The 12,917-nt window shown below is 43.1% G+C and overlaps 1 long non-coding RNA gene across 1 annotated transcript in view; it reads right to left on the bottom strand.

Moving 5' to 3' along the window:
- Window positions 1–5,093, bottom strand: part of LOC140489133 (uncharacterized) — a 46,309-nt gene extending 41,216 nt beyond the window's left edge. Inside the window, exon 1 of the long non-coding RNA XR_011963076.1 lies at window positions 5,030–5,093. This is a non-coding gene — a long non-coding RNA (uncharacterized lncRNA). The remainder of the gene's footprint in view (window positions 1–5,029) is intronic.
- Window positions 5,094–12,917: the final 7,824 nt, after the last annotated feature.

Below are 12,917 nucleotides of genomic sequence, written 5' to 3'. Positions count from 1 at the left end.
GAAATTCAAACTGAAAACAGAATACGAGAAATGGCTTCATCAATGTCTTTTAAATGTTGTAATTGTACTAGCCTCCACCCCTTCCCTTGGCAGCTCACTCCAAACATGCCCTGTCCTCAAACTGTCCAATTCTGGCAAAGTCCTTGCAAACAATTTCTGAAATGTTTCAAGTTTCACAACATCATTCCTGGAACAGGGAGATTGGAACTGAAAAAAGAATTCCAGAAGAGCCTTAATCAATGTCCTGTACAACCACAACATGACGGAGAGCATAACAAACGCTCCATTCACTCCCTTGCCTACCTGTGACTCTACTTTCAAGGAACGATGAACCTGCACTCCAAGATCTGTTTGCTCAGCAACATTCACCAGGACCTTACCAGTAAGTGTATAAGTCCTGCCCTGATTTGCCTTTACAAAATCCAACAGCTAACATTTATCTCAATTGAACTCTATCTGCCATTCCTTGCTCCACTGGCCCATCTGATCAAGATCCTGTTGTATTCTGAACTAACCCTCTTCGCTGTCCACTACACCTCCAATTTTGGTGTCTTGTGTACAGCGACTAATCATACCTCATATTCACACACAAGTCATTTATTTAAGGACCCAATAATCGATCCTTGTAGCACACTGCTGCTCACAGTCCTCCAGTCCACAAAGCAAATCTCCATCATCACTCTCTGTCTCCTACCATCAAGCCAGTTTTGTACCCAAATGGCTTGTTCTCCCTTCATTCCATGTTATGTAACCTTGCTAACCAGTCTGCTTTGTGGAACCTTGTCGAATGTCCATATAAACAACGTTCACAGCCTGGTTTAATCAATTTTCTTTGTCACTTCAAAACATTCAGTTAAGTTAGTGAGACACGATTGTGCACGTACAAAGCCACATTGACAACAGGAGAAAGTGAGGACTGCAGATGCTGGAGATCAGAGCTGAAAACGTGTTGCTGGAAAAGCGCAGCAGGTCACGCAGCATCCAAGGAACAGGAGAATCGATGTTTTGAGAAGGGCTGACACCCGAAACGTCGATTCTCCTGTTCTTTGGATGCTGCCAGACCTGCTGTGCCTTTCCAGCAACACGTTTTCAGCTCCACATTGATAACAGTCAATGATTATTCCTTACTTTTTCCAAACAGATGGATATCCTGTCCCTCAGAATCCCTTCCAACAACTTGCCTGCCACTGACTTCAGGCTCACTATTCTCTTGTTCCATGGCCTCTCCTTACCACCTTTTTTAAAATAATGGCACCTCACCTGTCACTATCAATGATACAAATACCTCAGGAGAGGCCCAACAATCACTTCCCTCGATTTCGAGACAGTTCCAGGTTACATCTGATCATGTCCCAGGGCTTTATCCACCTTGATGCGATTCAAGACATCCAGTACACTCCACTCTAACATGGATACTTTTGAAGTTCTCTCTGTTTATTTCTCCAAACTCTCGAGCTTCCATATCTTTCTCCAGTAAAAATGACGTGAAATATTTGCATATCTTTCCAACCCCCCAGTGGTTCCATAGACAGCCTCGTTAATCTTTAAGGGGTCCTATTCTCTGGTCCAGTTCAACTTTTGTCTGTGATATATTTGTTTAAACTCTTTGGATTCTACTTAAACCATTTCCTGAAGCTATTTCATGTAAAACAGCATCAGCAGCAAGCAACAGAGCTAAGTGATCCTACATCCAATGGAACAGATCGGAGCTCTGCAGTTCTGCCACACCCAGTTGTGAACGGTGATGGACATTTAAACAACTTACTGGAGGAAGTATCACAGATATCCTCACCCTTACTGATGGAGGGGTCTCACACACCCATGCACCAGATAAGACAACAGCATTTGCTGCAATCTTCAGCCAGAAGTGCAAAGTGGGATGATCCATCTGAGCCTTCTCCAGTGGTTGAAGCCAGTTTCATTCAGTTTGAATAACATCAAGAAATGGTTAAGTAGTGCAAAGGCTATGGGCTCTGCCAATATTCTGGCAATCATACTGATGGTTTGTGCTCCAGAACTTGCCACCCACCGAGCCAAGTACCGCTCCAGCACTGGCATCTACCGACAATGTGGAACATTGCCCAGGGATGTTCAACACAAAAACACAGGGCAATCCAACCCAGGCAAGTTCCATCTATCAGTCCACACTCGATCAGCAGTAAAGTGATGTAAGATGTTATAAACATGGCTATCAAGCAGCAGCTGCTCAGCAACAGCCAGCTGAATGACACTCATTTTAGGCTCCACCAGGGCCACTCAGCTCCCGATTGTGTTACCGCCCTGATTCACAATCTGACAACTAACTGAATCCCAGAGGTGAGGCGAGTGTGACAGCCCAGTGCCACTCCAAGATCACTATTTCTAGCTGATTCTACCCTTGTCTCAGCTCACATACTCTCATCCACCTTGTGTTATCTCCAGACTTCAGTATCCAAACACACTCCTGGCCAGCTTCCCACATTCAACCTCCCTGTAATCTTAAGAAAATCTAAATTTCTGCTGCCCAAGTACTCCCTCGTACCAAAACTTGTTGATCCATCAAAAGGCTCCTATTCATAATCAACAACATAGAGCCACAGAGATGTACATTATGGAAACAGACCCTTCAATCCAACCCATCCATACCGACCAGATATCCCAACCAAATCTAGTCTCACCTGCCAGCATCCGGCCCACGTCCCTCAATTTAAAATTCTCACCCTTGATTTAATTTCTGGTTGTGATCATCCCTTGCTCGCCGCATCACACATCCTTGAAGACCTCAACAACCCATTCTGTTCGAGACTCCCAATGATCTGTTAATTCATTACTTCACCTGTGTGGCTGCTTTTATAGTTGCCAAAGCAACATTTTCTGAAATTCGCAGCCAAAACTTCTCAGGTCTGCTTTCCTCCTTTAAGACATTCCTCAAAGCCTGCTTATTTGGCAATGCTTTTGGTCACCTGACCTAATATCATCAGTCTCTGACCTTATGTCTAAAGTTCCCAATAATATTTTGGTGAAATTATAAGCAGGATAATAAAACTACAACCTGTTCTTGATTTGGACATTACCTTCAAATCATCACTATTGCTGTAATGAATACTCTGTAATGTCTCTTACCCAACCACATTGTGGGAGCACCTTCTCCACACAAACTGCAGCTGTACACAAAAGTCAAACATCACCCTCTCCACAGGCAACAGGGCTTTGGCATTAATCACTGGTATCTGTGGAAGGAGAAACACAGCTGATGTTTCAGGGAGTGCAAAGCGGATTACAGGGAATGAAAGTGGTGCAGAATTTGATAGTCAGAAATGGAAGGAAAATACACTTGCTTATTGGAAGAAATAATTCTTGAATGTCAAAGATTTTTCAGAAAAAAATTAATAAGTAGCACATGGTCAGGGGCTGGGTAGCAGTGAAAAATTAACTTACAAACATGTCTGTAAAAGTAATCGTAAAATACTAAACAGACCAAAAATACACCCATTGTTCGATACTGAGCAAGCTAGATATTGACAAAGTGGTCATAAGGCAGCCCAGAGATGAAGCAGAGTTGTATAAGCTGTTATGATCCCACAGTCATAGAGATGTATAGCACCGACACAGACCCTTCGGTTTAACTCATCCATGCCAGCCAGGTATCCGAACCTAATCTATTCCCATTTGCCAGCACTTGGCCCATATCCCTGTAAATGCTTCCTAATCAGATCATGTGTCTATTTAGATGCCTTCAATGAGTTTTAATTGTACTAGCCTCCACCACCTTCTCTGGCAGCTCATTCCACAAACTGCATGAAAGAGTTTTCCTTTAGGCCCCTTTGAATTTTTGCCCCGTTCACCCGAAAGCAATGTCCTCTACTTTTGAACACCACTACTCCAGGGAAAACATCTTGTTCATTTACTCTGTTCATGCTCCTCATGATTTTATAAACCTCCATAACATCACCACTCAGCCTATGGCACTCCAGGGAAAACAGCCCCAGCCTATTATGCCTCATCCTGTAGCTCAAATCCTCCAACTCGAACAACATCCTTGTAAGTCTTTTTTGAAACCTTTCATGTTTCACAGCACCCTTCTGATAGGAGGCAGGCCAGAATTGCACACAATATTCCAAAAGTGGCCTAACGAATGTCCTGTACAGCAACATGACCTCCCACATCCTATACTCAATGCTCTAACCAACAAAGGGAAATACACTGAACACCTTCTTCATCATCCTATCTACCTGCAACTTGACTTGCAAGGACTATGAATCTGCAGTCCAAGGTCTCTTTGTTCCACAAGCGTCTCCAGGGCCTTGCCATTCAGTGTATAAGTCCTGGGCTGAAAAACGTGTAGCTGGAAAAGCACAGCAGGTCAGGCAGCATCCAAAGATCAGGAGAATCGACGTTTCGGGAATGAGCCTTCTTCAGGAATCCTGAAGAAGGGCTTATGCCTGAAATGTCGATTCTCCTGATCTTAGGATGCTGCTTGACCTGCTGTGATTTTCCAGCAACAGTTTTCAGCTCTGATCTCCAGCATCTGCAGTCTTCACTTTCCCCTAGTGTATAAGTCCTGCCCTGACTTGCTTTTCCAAAATGCAGCACCTCACATTTATCTAAATTAATCTGTATCTGATCAATATCTCACTGGAACCTGAGGTGACCTTCTTCACGATGCACAATAGCTCCAATTTTGAATGACCTGCAAACTCAGTTACAATAGCAAGTCATTTAAATGAATGACGAAACAAATCCAGAAATAAACATCCATTTCTCCGAGTTTGAACGTGCTCTGTGTAAATCCTGCCCAATGACTCTGTACCAGAGAAAGGCTGCACCTTGCCCCCTACAAAGATGGCGGCCGCGCACGTGTCCACTGAATCGTTGCCCCAAATAAAGATGCCAGCACTCACTCAGGCCTGCAGCCCCGTTTACTACAAACACAGGATGGGATGTTCAAATTTGTGTTTTCCGGCGTGCACAACATGTTTGTAAAACCTCTCCGCTCATAGCAACACAGTTTTTCTCCCGTTTCCCTCTGTTTATTTATTTATTTCCTTACCGTATCCTTTCGCTCCATTACTTCCTGAGAATTCATCACAGCGACTCTCCTCCACGCGCGAGGGTGATCACGTGGTTCTGCCACTTGTTCACTTTGATTCGTTGGAGGACCAACCTCCCGCCAGGTCCTCCAGCTCCGCCCACCGTCCTTTCATTGGTCCGGTGCTAACATCAATCACCCGGGGTCCCTTTGTTGGCTAGAGCATGCGCAGTGCGTCCTGCTTTTGCTGATATGTTTGGTAATGTGATGGGAGAGTTTACTGAGATGTACAAACAATGACTGCAGATGCTGAATTCCAAATAATGGATTAGTGGTGCTGGAAGAGCACAACAGTTCAGGCAGCATCCAACGAGCAGCGAAATCGACGTTTCGGGCAAAAGCCCTTCATCAGGAATAAAGGCAGTGAGCCTGAAGCGTGGAGAGATAAGCTAGAGGAGGCTGGGGGTGGGGAGAAAGTAGCATAGAGTATTCTTGTAGAGAGAGGAGGAAAACTTAATTCAAGGCAGACATCCTTGCAAGAGGATTCACAGTTGGGTTAAAATCAACAAGGTAAAAACAATACCTGCAGATGCTGAAAACCAAACACTGGATTAGTGGTGCTGGAAGAGCACAGCAGTTCAGGCAGCGATTTACTGAGGGGAAGGATACCTTTGTGTGAGCTCTGCAGTAGATTTCCTTTATTAATGGAGGGAATTGCCTTCCTACTCACGACTGGATAGCTGTGATTGATGAAACAATGCCAAATGAACCAATACATAAACACCATTTTCACAATATCTGAGATCTTCAGCACATTGTGTCACACTCTTCTTTGGAGATAAAAAAAAGCATGAAATGGAGCCTCAAGGAATCGGAGCAGGAGTAGGGCATTCATCCCCTCCAGCTTGTTCCCCCCATTCTATCAGATCATGGCTGGGTCAACCCACATCTCAATACCACTTTTATGCTTGATCTGCATAGCCCTCAACTGCTCAATATTTCAAAAATCCATCTGTCCTCTTTTAGAATAATTTGAGATAGAATCATAAATTCCCTACTGTGTGGAAACAGGCCCTTCGGCCCATCAAGCCACACAACCCTCTGAAGAGTAACCCAACCAGATCCATTCCCCTAGCACATTTAACTTTCACAATTGTTTGGGCTAGAAAATTCTAGCCATTCACTGAGAGAAAAAAATTCTTTACATTTTTTACAAAATGAATGCTCCCTTATGCACTCTCCCCTGGTTTGAGACTTTATTGGTGCTAGAAGATCTAGTCAACATCTACCCTGCCAAGCTCCTCAGAATCTTGTTTCCATAAGATCGCCCCTTATATTATGTGGGTGGCACAGTGGTTAGCACTGATGTCTCACAGTGCCAGAGACCTCGGTTTAATTCCTGCCTCACGTGACTCTCTGTGTGGAGTTTGCACGTTGTCAGCGTGGCTTTCCTCTGGGCGCTCCGGTATCCTCCCACAATCCAAAAAAAAGTGCAGGTTAGGTGAATTGGCAATGCTAAATTGCCTGTAGTGTTAGATGAAGGGGTAAATGTAGGGGAATGGGTCTGGGTGGGTTGTGCTTCGGCGGATCGGTGTGGACTTGTTGGGCCAAAGGGCCTGTTTCCACACTGTATGTAATCTGTTTGTTGAGATTCTGTTGTATATTGACCTAACCTGTTTAGCTATTCTTGATAGGTCAACCTTTTTGTCCTCGAAGCAGCTAGCTGAATCTTTTTTTGAATGGTCTCCAATACTGGTTTATCCCTTATGAAATATGGGAGCTAACATTGCATACAGTACTCCAAGTGAGGTCTCAGCAACAGCCAGTGTGGTTAACCAATCCTCACTCCATGCAAATACGTCACCCCTGAAACAGTGAGCTCCTGTATTATGCAATTAACTTTTCTGTAGCACCTTTTCATTTGCATTTCTAAAATCCAAATACAGAACATCATTGGATTGCCCTTTATCAGCCCTGCTTGTTATCTCCTCAATGAACTGTCACAAATTTGTCATAGTGTCTCTTTCACAAAACCCAGTCTACCATGTTTAATGATAAGCTTTTCTAAATGTCCTGCTATTTATTACTTTAATATTCGACTCTGCCGTATTACAAAAACAGATATTAAACTAACTAGTCTGTAGTTTCCTGATTTCTGTCTACCTTCCCTTCTTGAACAGGTGGATCAATCCACTGGATGCTTCCTGTATCCCCTGATTCTGGAATATTCCAATCGATGCCTTGAATATCTCTGCAGTCAGTTGCCTTAAAAATGTTTGATCCAGGCCATTAGGTCCTGTCTGCCTTCAGTCCTATTCGTTGGTCAATACTTTGTCCCTTGTAACAAAGACTGTTAGAACATTTCAAAAGCCTCTGATTTCAAAAGCACAATGCGATCCAAGTTGTCTTCTAATCTGTGCTGTACTAATTCTTTCTGATTGAGATGACTGGGTTGGCATGTGCGCAGGATCTCTGACTGCCACAAACCGATTTGGGGGAAGAGCTCCTGTGTCAGTGACAGTGTTGTTGGACTAATAGAGGCAACAACATTCAGACTTCACGAAGCAACTGCAAACCAGGGCTGCAAACCCACAATCCGAAGAACTGCAGGTTAGGTGAATTGGTCATGCTAAATTGCCATAGTATCCAGCGATGCACAGTTTCGGTGCATTAATCAGGGGTAAACATTGAGGAATAGGTTTGGTTGGGATACTCTTTGGAGGGTTGGTGTGGATTTGTTGGGCTGAAGGGCCTGTTTCCACAATGGAAGGATTCCATGCTCTGAGTAATTTTGGGGATCTAATAGAATCCTGGTATTCAGAGGGTTCTCTGTATGTTAAAATAGTATTTGCACTCAGCTTATGTTACCTTCTGAAACAATTTGAGGTAGACTGCTCTGTGCAATTTCACAGAACACATGCTCTGGAACCAATCATGGAACAGCTATTTTAGACCTGATAACATGATTGATTAATGAGCTCAATGTAAAAGACCCTTTTGGTAAGATGCAATGCAGCATGATAGAATCTAGCATTAGGGTGAGGAATTTGGTTCTTCAACTAGTATCTAAACTTAAAGGCAGTCACAAGGGGATAAGGTAGTAGTTCGCTAAACTGGAATGGGACTATAGTTAGAATGTTAAAGCAGAAGAATATATTCAGTTATTTTATAATTCTCAACAATATCTATTAACTTGTGAAAGAAATGCACGATGAACAGTGGTGCATCGCTGAGGGAATTATGAGGGACATCAAATTGAAAGAAAAGATGTACAAAACTGCAAAGATGATGGTAGACTAGAAAGTTTTAAAATTTCAAACTATTGAAGGATGAACAAAACAACAAATAGAAGATATTTTGTCCCTTGTCAGAGAGACTGTTGTAACATCTTTGCTCCCATTTAATAACTTGCTTATTTCCGAGCATTAGGATGGTAACAGTATCTTCCAGATTCGTAAGATAATTGGGCAAATTAACCCACCAGTTACTCAGCCTAAAACACAGTGCTCTTGTGATGCTGTGGTAGTGTCTCCAACTTTGAGCCAGAAGGCCTGGAACTGTCCCACCTGCTCCTGCTCCAGAGGTGTCATAATGCATTGAAATAGGTTGATTGGGAAAGCAATATGAGACAAACTTCAGTAATTGAATGGACAGTCTTGATGGTCTCTGGGAATTCCAAACTTGACTGTTTTGTATCCTCACCTGAGGCCTGATCTCAATTAATCTGCCTTATTTAAATGGAATTGCCTTTTCTTGTGTTGAATATAATTGAAGTTTGTCCTGTCTGCATGCCCCCTTGTGCAAAACATGTTGCAATCTGTCAAAGAATAAGATTGAAAACTCCGATCAGCTGATAGCCTGTTCAAGGGCTTAAACCAGTGACCTTTTCCATTGGGACAGTAGGCCCTACAGAATTGATCCCATTTCCCATTAAACTGAGACAGGAGGTGGTGAGCTTGCTGAAATGTCTTTCACTGAAACATTTTTGAATTAAAATAAATTACTTTGGTTGAAGTACAATTGAATTTAGAGATTTAGTGGGGGGTATCGACTGTCATTTCTTTGTTTCATCGCAGAAGGAATGAGAGCAGCCCAACGCCAGCCGAAACTGCGGAGAAACTGCCAGATGTTAAAATGCGTAACTCTGCTTCATTAGCCAGTCTGACTGAGTCATCCAGACTCAACCATCATAACTGGAGGTGGGCTTTTTGTGTTCACTGTGGATGCTTTTACAGAGTTCAAAATTAATGCATAACATTTTTTTGAGTACTGAAAACAACAAATACTGAAGATCACAGGAGGGAGTCGGTGGCTGAGTGGTATTACTTCTAGACTGTTTATCCAAAGATCCAGGTTGCATTCTGGAGAACCAGGTTCGAATTGTGCCACAGGAAATGGTGGAATTTGAATTCAGTGAACATCTGGAATTAAGAATCTCATGACCATGAATCCTTTGTCGGGTTATGGAAAACCCATCTGGTTCACTAACGTGATTGAAGTAAGAAGCTACCATCCTTACCTAGTTTGTCCTGCATGTGACTCCAGACACACAGCAATGAGCTTGACTTTTACCTGCCCCTTGGGCAATTAGGGATGAACAATGAATGCTGCTGAGCCAATGACACCCTCATCCCATGAACTTCTTTTTAAAAGAAAAATCGATGGAGAGACCAAGCTAACATTTTGAGTCCAGATGACTCTTCATCAGATCTCTGATCGAGTCATCGAGACACATCGTTAACTTGCTTGGTCTCCAGGGATGCTTTCTGACCTGCTGTCAGCTCCAGCATTTGCTGTTTTCAGGACAGATTCCACCATCTGTTGTTATTTCCTTCTATACTTCTTCATTATGTTGTTTATTAAATGTCCACTAAATTGCAGCTACTACTTAACACCTTACCGACAGAGTACTGTGGCCCTGGTGTCAAAAGCCTCCATTAACTTGTTCAATTACACCATAGTTTAGGACAATTGCAAAATGCCACTGTGGCTGAAAAGAATAGAATCATAGTCACCAACATGGAAATGAACCCTTCTGTTCAACTCATCCATGTCAAACAAATTTCCCAAACTATGCCAGTGCGGTTTGCCTGCATTTGGCTCATATTCCTCAACCTACCCTATTCATGTACCTCTCCAAATGTCTTTTAAATGTTGTAACTGTACTTGCATCTACCACCCCTCTGGCCGTTTATCCCATGTAGCAACTAATACAAGGTGTTTAATGGGCATGGTATTGGAAAGACTATGGTGAGAGGCTGTTTGATTTGGTGAGGTGAGGCACAATATCTCTACAGTAGTGTCAGCAGACCAGCTGGGCCCAGCACAGAGAAAAGACCGTGATGTCTCCTTTGCAGCATCTTTCCCCTCCTATCCGTTTCTAGCCTCTACCTTATTTCCCCCCTCCCTAGCTTTCAGCCTGAAGCTCCTTCACCAAAAACCTTGCAGCCTCTTTCTTCAAACCCACCATCACCAAATGCCCCATCATCAACATTCTGGGGGTTTACTATTGACTAGAAATTGAAGTGGACTTTCCATATAACTACGGTAAGTAAACCACCCACCAAATCTCTGAAGCCTGTCCACCGTCTACAAGAATCAACTCAGGAGTGCAATAGGATATTCTCTTTATGAAAACGTTAGCAACTGATAGTTTCACTGTTGACTACGGTGTGTGAATCACTGGGGATGATTGTTCGTTCAGGACCACCCCTGTCTGAGCACGGCTTGAATGTAGCTTGGGCCTCCTTGTGGGTTACCACATGCTGCTCAAGGCTTTGTGTTTGTGCAGCACAGCTGTCTATGGGTGAGGGTGTTGTGGAAGGAAGGAGGAGGCATGAAGGAATTAATGAATTTATGGAATGTGGGTGTCACTGGCTGTGTGAACATTTATTGCCTCATTCTAATGCCCTTGAGAAGGTGGTTGTGAGCTCCCTTTTTGAATCACTGCAGTCCGTGTGGGTTGCAGACCTATTGGTAGGGCCGTTGGGAGGGAATTCCAGAATTTTGGCTCAATGACACTTCAGGACTGCCGAAAGATTTTCAACTCCTGATGGTAGTGGCTTGGAAGGGAACCTACAGGAGGTGATGTTCCCATGAATCTGCTTCCCTTTTCCTTTTATTTGGTATTGGTCATAGGTTTGGAAGATGCTATTGAAGTGTTATGAATTGATGTAATGTATCTTGCAGATACTACATAGTGCTGTTCTGGGCATTAGTGGAGGAGGGAGTGAATGTGGTGCCAATCAAGCAGTCTGCTTTTTCCTGACACTGTCAAGCTTCTTGAGTGTCCTTGGAGCTGCACACAAACCTAGCCAAGTAGTGAATATCCTATTGCACTCCTGAGTTGATTCTTGTAGACGGTGGACAGGCTTCAGAGATTTGGAGGGTGGTTTACTTAACGTAGTTATATGGAAAGTCCACTTCAATTTCTAGTCAATGGTAAACCCCCAGAATGTTGATGGTGGGGGATTTGGTGATGGTGGGTTTGAAGAAAGAGGCTGCAAGGTTTTTGGTGAAGGGGCTTCAGGTTGAAAGCTACGGAGAGGGGAATCAGGTAGAGGCTAGAAATGGATAGGAGGGGAAAGATGCTGCAAAGGAGACATCACGGTCTTTTCTCTGTGCTGGGCCCAGCTGGTCTGCTGACACTATAGTAGGGATATTGTGCCTCACCTCACCAAATCAAACAGCCTCTCACCATAGTCTTTCCAATACCATGCCCATTAAACACCTTGTATTAGTGCATTCCTCTTACTTCCTCCTTTTGAAATAAGAACATTAGAGCATCATAATTAGGAGCAGGAGTATTAATCCAGCCCCTTGTACCTGCTCTGCCATTTGATACAGTCATGGTGAATCTCATATTGGCCTGAACACCATTTTCCTGCCAGCTCTCCTTAACTCTTCAACCCATTACTAACTAAAAACCCGTGTGCCTCTTATTTAAATTTACTTCATGTCCCAAAATCCACATTGTTCTGAGGTAGTGAATTCCCAAGATTCACCATTCTCTGAGAGAAGTAATTCCTCCAACTTTCCCTTTATTGTAAACTTACGACAACTCATTGTAGATTGAATCATCTTCTCTGCATCTACTTGATCAACCCCTTGACCATTTTATAGACCCTCAATGATACCACCTCTCATTCTTGGGCTCCAATGAATATGAATGGAAATAGTGTTTGTAGTTCAGCTTGTGACATTTTAATAACTGTGGCAGAGGATGTTTGTTCAAAACTGAGCTGGACGGTTAGTGCTTTTCAAATAAGAAATAGTTGATGAGATTAAGAACATTAATATAATGGAGTTTTGTTTTTAGGAAGACTTACTGTTGGGAAGATTTGGTTCAGGGAATATTGCAGTCAAAGCTGTGGAAGATTAACCTCCACCCATGTGTGAGGTCGTACACTGTGGTCAAAAGACTAAACAGACCACTTCCTCTTTGGAAATATGTCTTTAAATAGGGCAGAGGGATCTGGAGATAGGAATGAGTCACTGGCAGCAAAGTGCACCGGTTTGTGAGGTTAGATGGAGAAGTAGGTCATGGGTTTATTTCTGGGGTGACAGAATGGAAATGTGTTCGATATGTGTAGGACCATGGACAGGTCACCCTTGGAGCATTGCACACAGTTCGGATCGGGGAAGGTGAAGAATAGTTACTGGAATTATATCCAAACTGAGTTTGAATTCATCAAGTAAGATTGGGCAGGGTTGTCTCATTGAAAAAGACTGACATGGTCCAGTTACGTTTGATCGAGTAGACATGGAAAAGATGTTTCTGCTTGTGAATGACAGAATCCACTGGATCCGGGGATATAATTGTAATCACTATTAAATCTAATGGGGAATTTGCAGAGGGCGACAAAGTCTTTACCAAAAAGGGGTTTGAATGTCGAACTTACTTCATCAG

This window comes from Chiloscyllium punctatum, chromosome 18 (assembly GCF_047496795.1).
Source record: "Chiloscyllium punctatum isolate Juve2018m chromosome 18, sChiPun1.3, whole genome shotgun sequence".
In the NCBI taxonomy this organism is placed as follows: domain Eukaryota; kingdom Metazoa; phylum Chordata; class Chondrichthyes; order Orectolobiformes; family Hemiscylliidae; genus Chiloscyllium; species Chiloscyllium punctatum.
Note: the sequence above shows the minus strand (reverse complement) of the source record. Positions and strands in the feature narration are given on the sequence as shown.